Source organism: Gopherus evgoodei, chromosome 7 (genome assembly GCF_007399415.2).
Source record: "Gopherus evgoodei ecotype Sinaloan lineage chromosome 7, rGopEvg1_v1.p, whole genome shotgun sequence".
Lineage (NCBI taxonomy): Eukaryota > Metazoa > Chordata > Testudines > Testudinidae > Gopherus > Gopherus evgoodei.
The window spans coordinates 17,518,481-17,526,983 of record NC_044328.1 but is presented as its reverse complement, the minus strand read 5'-3'; positions in this window follow the sequence as shown (position 1 = coordinate 17,526,983).

The window sequence follows — 8,503 nt, the reverse complement described above, 5'->3', positions numbered from 1 at the left end:
TCATTCATAATGATAAGCATATTTATGGAATTATCTGTTACTCTAACCAGATGTGTGCTGGAAGTAAACGCAAAATTAAAATGAGTGGAGAGTGCTTTTTATCAAACTCTGTCTGACAACTTATACATTTGGATTTGAATAACTTCAAAACCATTCTGCACGCAAAGGATTTTCAGACTGCCGGGCCATGTAGTACTCTAGGTGCTTTTGCAGGCTATTGCTGCGTCTGAGAGGAAGGCACAAGAACCTTGTCAAAAATTAAAGCCAAAAAGAGGGGCTAGCTTTGCCAGACACTAGTGGGATTTGCCAGAAAAGGATCCAGGAACTGGGGTGGAATACAAGTGGAGAAAGAGGTGGAAGCTTAAAGTAGTCAGTTTACAAGAACAGGTAAAGGATCAAAGCAACAAGGGGTCTGGGCAAGGAAATGAGGAAAAACAAGCGGACTGTACCATCTGCAGGGGAGTGAAGAGTTAGCTCGCAAGGAAGCATTTGGAGGAGAGCAAGACTAGATGGCAGGGGACTGTGTGCTAAGGAGCAGGGGCAGAAAAGATGGGGAACAAAACTGCTGGAATATGATTTTTGTTTTGGAAAGGACAAAACCTGTATCATATTAAATACTTTCCTGATATTTTACTTTTCTATGTAAACAGTGATGTATGCTTGTGAATGAGTGCTGGGGGTTGGGGCACAGTTCATGTGATTAGAGAGGAGAAAAGGCCAGACAACAATCTCTGCTCCACACTGGAAAAAATCCAGAGACTTTCTGAACTAGAGATTCCTAGAACCTTGAGCATTTCAATAGTAGAGTGAATAGTAATCCTGTGCCTGCTCCCCATCATGCTGCTCTCACGAGTGCAAAACCAAGTATTTATTGTTTGAGAATTTGAGCCACATAGTCATTAGAAAGATCATTTCCCTTCAATTTGAAATGAGGTTTCATGTTTGACCTTAGTCAAGAGATATTCATGAGGTTGATCTCTATGTGGGCATAAGATGCAGGCTGTGACTGGGGTCCTCATGGGGAGCCAGCCGAGGTCACTCACTTAAGGTGAACTGCAAAGAATGGGGCAAACAAACACCAAAGCTAGTGGATAATTCAATACTTAGATTTACCAAGCCAGCACTAAACAGCTTCTATTATACCTTACTGGTTACTCAAAAGTCCTAACAACACAGTTCCCTTGAAGTAACCCAGCCTTCATCAAGGTACCCAAGTCAAATGTGCTGAAGATTTCTGAAAATCTTATTTCATCATATAAAAGAAAAGCCTCTACCACTCCCAAAGGATCAGACACATTACCTTACAGGTTATTGAATATTCCAGATTTTACCCAAATACACGCATACAGCCAATTCTTATTAACTAAACTAAAATTTATTTAAAAAGAAAAGGAGGAGAGTATGATTAAAAGATCAATATTCATACAGACATGAGTTCAAATTGTGAGGTTCAGATACATAGCAGAGAGGGTGAACATTGTAGTTGCAAAGAGTTCCTTTAGAATTTAGTCCATAGGTTATAGTCCAATGTTTATATTTTAGGCAGTAGAGTCAGAACTGGGATCTCAGTCCTTGTGGATTAGGCTTCCCCTGCATGAAACCTCAAGCAAATTTGAGAGAAACAGGATCAAGACCCAAGGGTCTTTTTATATGGTGTTCTTGCATCCACTTGACTTTACAGTCCTGGGTAAACAATAGGCTTTTGATGTAACTGTCTCTTTTCTAAACACCACCAGTAATTAGCTACACAAATTAACATAGGATAATTTATCCATTAGGCAGTCTATCACAAACTTCAAAGAGACACATAGACAAGGACATTATTTCACCCAAGGTTCATCTAAATGTTAATATTAGTAGCTATAGTGACAGACAGGAACTGTCTCTTTACAGGGGTAGTATCTTAGATTTACACAATTACTATCACTTCTAACGATATAGGTTTACCTTTCAAAGTTCTAGCTACAGAATGGCCTTAATTACCATTTCTAACACGTCTTTAAAGGCCAGCCTTGGGTTAGTTAGCCAGCAAGCTGTTTAACCCTTTCTGGCCATGAGTTCTATTTTGTCTAAGATTCATTGCAATTATATAACTGTGGTAGCAATAATAATTTGCATGGTTATATTTAATTAGACAATGTCACGCAGGCCAAACAAATATGTGTGTGTAATCTCTGTAACTTTATCAGAGATTAGAGATTAGATCCCTACCCCAAGCTACAGGATCTGTATCAAGATGTCTTCGCTGCCCACCCCCCCAGCTTCTCCCTGAGAAAATGTTAGCTAAGCTAATTTGGGTTAAAATAGCAGTGAAGATACAGGAACTGGGGTGAGCAGCATGAGTTAAAGCCTATAGGGGAGGCTGGAGTTGATCTCGAGCTGCTAACCTGAGTTAAAGGTTGAGTTGCCATGTCTTCTGCTATTTTAACTGAGTTAAGAACACTCCTTTCCCCTCTTCCTCCAGTAAAGCCATACTATGTGTGGCTCTGAACAAGTAAGCTCTTCTCAGCCATGTTCCGAACAGCCCTGTCAGTCAGCCTGTTTGATATTGGTGTGACTCGCTCCTTCTCATTGCCCAAACTCTTTCATGGTAGAACTATCATCCTGTTGCTCTCCTAGGAGCCTTGTCTGACTCTCACTACCCTGCTTGAATTTCACCCACTGTGTAGGTGGCTTCACTTTGCAAACAGGGAACTCTCTCAGACTCAGGTCAGGGTGTTTTGCATTTTTGCCCATACCCCTGCAAACACTTGAAGCACACAAGTGGCCCTCATAACTTCAAGGAGATTCTTCCATGTTTAAGATTGCCCAAGTGTATGCAAAAGCTGCACCTTTGTCTGGATACCCAGTTGTGGAGGTCTTTGAAATATATAAACAGCCTTGTCCAATGGGTAGAAGCAGAGAAGGAAATTAGAGAAAGGAAAGAAGGGTAAGCACGAACAGAACTTCTTTTAGATGCTCCAGGCAGGGTATGGAGGAAAAGCAGCAAGGGAGTAAGTGCAGTTCTTTTTCTAACCCATGTGTTGTGTAGTGGGAGGGCTGCGAAAAACAAAGGGGAAGGAAGGGAAACAAATGAGCAACATTTCTAACTAGCCCCTGAGCTATGCTCTTTTGCGGGGGAAGGAAGATCCCGGTAGCAGCTCCTTCCCAGCCCCTCCTGTGACCGGAGCCCAGGGTCTCCCTGGGGCTGAGTTCCATGCTGTGCAGAGTCACATTCCCCACATAATTCAGAATTGACAACTCCCAAGCATTCAAAAAAATCATGAGTCAGGTCTCCGTAAATCATGAATTTGACTAAATTGGAAAATTGATTAATGGAATTTTTAAAATAAGTGACTGTTTTTCTTTGTCTTCTGGGTTCTAAAACTTTTAGGGTGCATGTGGATCACACATTAAAGCTTTCTTCCACAACCCCGAGGGCTGGAAAGTCTTAAAAAATGAAATGTGAGCATTTTCCATGATGGTTTGATTCCAGGAGCTGGGACCTTATGAAAAACACCAAATATTGCCATGGTTTGCAACACTGATGTCTCCTTGTCCTCTACTTCCAGTGCAGTGAAACCTCACTAGTCCCACTGCATGGGGAACTTCCACACCCGCAGGAAAAGGGATTGGCCCCTCTGAGCATAATTTAGAGTATCCCAAGGAGTATCCTTGAAAATCCTAGGCACTGGTCCTACAAAACCCTCTGTGTACTGCTCTCCCATTTGAGTCACTGGGAGCTGAACACCAAGGACTTGCAAAATTAGGCTCTTAATGTCCCCATAGAGAAGAGGGAGATCACAACAACTATACCCCATTTTCCAGCCACCTTTTTTTGTCCTTTGCAAGTGGACTCCTGCCTAACTTCTCAGTAGCAGATTCGGTCACCACCATTTGTATGGTACAGTACAGGAGGAAGGACAGCTTTGTGGTTAAGGCTCTGGACTATGACAGGAGATCTAGGTTGCAATTCTTAGCTCCATTACAGCTGAGAATTGCAACTCACTTAATCTCTGTGCCTCAGTCTCCAGTCTTCTCCGTTATGACCCTTTCCCCTCACCCTTTGCCTGTCTAGTTGGATTGCAAGCTCTTCAGGACAGGGACTGTCTCTCATGCTGTGTGTTTGCACAGTATCAAGCACAATAGAGTCCTGATCTTGGTTGCTGTCTAGGCACTTCTGTAATACAAACCATAAACAATACAAAAACCTGCTTAAACTGTAATTAAATTCCTGCAAATTAACATTTCATTTAGTTTTATATCATATATTTAGTATATGTAACGTCATTAAAGCATGAAGTGAATATAATTTTATGCTTCAAACCCATATGACAAGTCCAACTGTAATGATAATGTAGTGGATAAGATAATGCTGTTCATCTTTAAGACTCTTTTAAAATTAAGGAATTTTGTATCAGCTACTCCTTTCCTGTTATAGTTTTGTGTACAAGTACATAAGCATCTCAAAGGAGTGGATGCATTTAACTGATACCTACAATATGAAACTGTTACCAGCAGATGGTTTGCTCTTCCAGGGTTAACATTTCCAAAGAATGGCTCTTGGGCCTTGAACATTGCTACTAGAAAATGAGCAACATCCAGGGTTGTGGCATATGCTTCTTTCTTCAAGAGGAGTAGGCTTTACAAACCCACACTCTATAGTGTATTCAGCCATGAGCCAGTAGTGATCTGTCACTGATTCCTCTGTATGTAAACTGAGAATATACAGGAGGGATTTTTTACTCTAAATATTTTTAAAGTCTCACTGGATACAGGGACTCTATGTATATATTTCAAGAGTCACTTTCCTGGAAGACAAAATGTTTTAAAGGATGTTTGCCAAAACAACAATAAATACAAAGATACATTTGATGCTTTAAAGCAAGCCAATAAAAATAACATGTCTAGATTTAGGGTCAGAAGCATATTTGATATAACTAAACCTTCATGTCTCCAAGATCTAATTATGCTGTGATGTCAGTGTTTTGGTTAAATAAAACAAATACCAAGATTGTTCTTTTATATCATGGATTAAAATGACATTAATCTCTGGTCAAGATATCTATCTATCTATCTATCTATAAATTTGGTACCGCATAAACTGATTATCATACACTTTCTCTCTTTTTGTTGACCAGTAATCATATCGGTTATGACACAATTGCTGTTTCACTTAACCTCTCTGTAAAATGGGTGTAAATGGTATCTAGTTTGTATATTAATTCAAGTTCAGCAGTTTCTTGTTAGAGTCTGTTTCTGAAGCTTTTGAAAAACTGCTGAACTTGAATTACTATGCAAACTAGATACCATCAATTTAGGCTTAAATAGAGACTGGAATGGCTGCACCATTACACACACTTAATCTATTTCCCCATGTTAAGTATCCTCACATCTTCTTGTCAAACTCTGAAATGGGCCATCTTGATTATCACTACAAATGTTTTTTTTCTACTGCTGCTAATTGCTCATCTTAATTAATTAACCTCTTAGAGTTAGTAGGATAACTCCCACCTTTTCATGTTCTCTGTATGTGTATATATACGCTATATGCTCCATTCTATGCATCCGATGAAGTTGGCTGTAGCCCACGAAAGCTTATGTTCAAATAAATGTGTTAGTCTCTAAGGTGCTACAAGTACGCCTCGTCCTTTTTGCAGATACAGACTAACACGGCTGCTACTCTGAAACCTGTCATAACCCCTGGCAGTGAAAGTGGTGCCAGGGGACAAGCTGTCAAGGGACAATTTCAGCTGGGAAGGTAGTATGGCAAGGCAGCCAGAAAATGTGCTGATTCAGCAGCTTCTGTCAAAGGTGCTCTGGTGGGAGTTAAAGCAACCTTCCCTGGCAGGCACCTGAAGGAAAGTTGGCATCAGACACACCATCTACTGGTATGAGCATCTCCTGCAGAACAGATAATGTAGGTGTAATACAAACCAGTTAATGCTCCTATCATGCATTCCATCCTATGTTCTCAGCGTGCTGTACAAACCCATAGGGTGTGCCATGTGTGTCTCTCAAACCCACTTCTCACTTACCCCCTAGAGTCCCTGTTCCATGTCACAGCAGAATTTGGCTCTAAAGGATTTTCTATATAGTCTAGAAAGGAAGTCTTTATCTCAGGACTCGTTGTGCCACAATGTGATTCCAGCCCTTGTCTGGGGAGCTGGAATGGTGCTCCATTATTTCTGGTACTATCATTATAATAGGGAGGCGGCAGGTCATGGACTGGATGGTTTACACTTGCCTCCCTCCCACCTCAGTGAGTCTTGGAGCCATTTCCCACCCCCTAAACCAAGAGCTCCCTGCTTTGTACCAGCTGCCAGGAGCTGCTGGCTGTGAGTGTGGTTCCTGCTAGCTCTGGCCAGAGACTTCAGGGAGCTCACCAAGGGGGGGTTCTTCTCGCTCACTTGCTCTCTCCCAAGTTGCAGGAAGGAGAAGGTGCTTCACAAGCTGCTGGGACACACTGCTGCCAGTGCTAGAAGGGAGCCTGAGTGGGTGTTGGATTGTGATGTAGGCCATGGGCTGGCTCCAGGCACCAGCGAAGGAAGCCTGTGCCTGGGGCGGCCAATAGAAAGAGGTGGCAGTCCATCTGTTATTGGGGAAGCACGTCCAGGTCTTCAGGGGCAATTCGGCTGCGGGCCCTTCACTCCCTCTCTTCCTCTTCGGCAGCAGCTCAGTTGTTTCTGGGTTTTTTTCTTCGCTGCTTGGGGCGGCAAAAAAGCTGTAGCCAGCCCTGTGTATGCCCCTTTTGGTGGGGGGAGGGTGCCATGTGGAACCCAGTGCCCTGGGCTTCCTTGGCCTGAGCAAGCTGCCTAGTCTGCATTATTATCACCTATGAGAAGGGTGTTCTGGCACGCTTTTTTTTTTTTTTAAAGGACTCAAGGACTGGGCTACTGAATCCTTTCAAAGACCTGTTTTCATTTTAAAAGAAAACCCAACTGTTTCTGACTGTAAATGTAGGTCCTGATTCTGCTCTCACACTTGTGTAAATCGGGAAGTAGCTTCACAGAAACCAATGGAGTTACATTGGTGTAATACATGTATAATTGAGATCAGGCCCTTAAACCGACATCTCCAATCGCTGATATTACATATTGCTCCAGTTGCCACTGAATCCTATAAAATTTTCTGAATCCTCCAGTTGGAATTTGGCCTTTAAATCAACCATCAACCATCTGCTGTTATGTAAGTTTACTCATGGTAAATATTGCCACAATAGATTTTATATGAAAGACAACTAAGCAGAAGTACTTTTATTTCTTTGCAATAAAGAAAGTGTTTAAACTCAAATCCAGGACATGAGTAGCATTTTTAAATAATAAAATCTGCTTGCATGATAGCACAAATGAACTGAACACATGCCCGATCTTGTGGATGTTTTGCACATTTTCATTTTTTTCTCTTTGTTGGTAGAGAAGCTATATTTTTATTGTTCAGATTATGTACTTCATTTTGATTTGAGAACCTTGGAGCCAGTCAGAAGCGCTGGCAGTCTTTTTGGCACCCTAGGCAGCGGAAGGTCCCCCTCCCAAAATGGCTCCCCCGACAAAGGGGGCGGAAGGTCCTGCCCCCGAAATACCGCTGACGATAGCAGTGGCTGGATGTTCAGCCTCCGCAGTTGCCACCCCTGAAATGTCAGCACTCTAGGCGACCGCCTAGGTCGCCTAATGGATTGCGCCAGCCCTGGAGCCACGGCCTAGTCTCATTGATGTCAATAGGAATTTTGGCATTGATTTCAGTGGGACAAGGAATGGGTCAAAGGTTTCATGTCCTACAATATTTTCATGTACTGTATTGGTTCAACAAATGCTGTCAAGTACTCTATACCCAAAATGTGGGGGGAAATTTGGTTTACAAAACCTAATACAAATATACCTTTTTAAATGAAATAGTAAAATGCTAACAATCCTAAGGAGTGGGTTTTTTTTTTTTAGATCATATGTAAACATTCCCCAGGAGTGCTGCAAATGTACATTGTACATGATCAAAGAAATTCAGACCAACTGGTCTGATTTCACTGTGTAAGCTAAGTGCTGAAAATTAAATTTTCATGCTTTGTTTTAATCATCTGCAATGCTTCCAGTAGCATAAGTAAAGAAGGATAATGACTTAAAAATGGGGCTAGCTCCCCACATGGTGTAAATTGGAACAGATGTGCTCATGAAACAGAGAAGCGATAAAGGAGAAAGAAAGGGCACAACACTCCAGCCAACTGCTGTCTCCTTCAAGATCATACCTGTCACTTCTGTAGGGAAAATCTGCAGGGCAAGAATTGGGATCCTCAGCCACTTAAAACCTCACCAATGAACCCCCTTGGCAGACATTCTCGTAACAAGGGCTAGCCGAAGAAGAAGAAACAGGCATAGTAGCTCCATTGACTTCAATGGAGCTACGTTTAGCAATGTTTTTGTTGCTGTTGTAGCTATGAGGGTCTGATCTTGCGAACACAGACGTGATATTCTTTCATGAGTAGTTCTGTTGGCTTCAGTGAGACCACTTACAGGAGTAAAGTTGCTCCTGT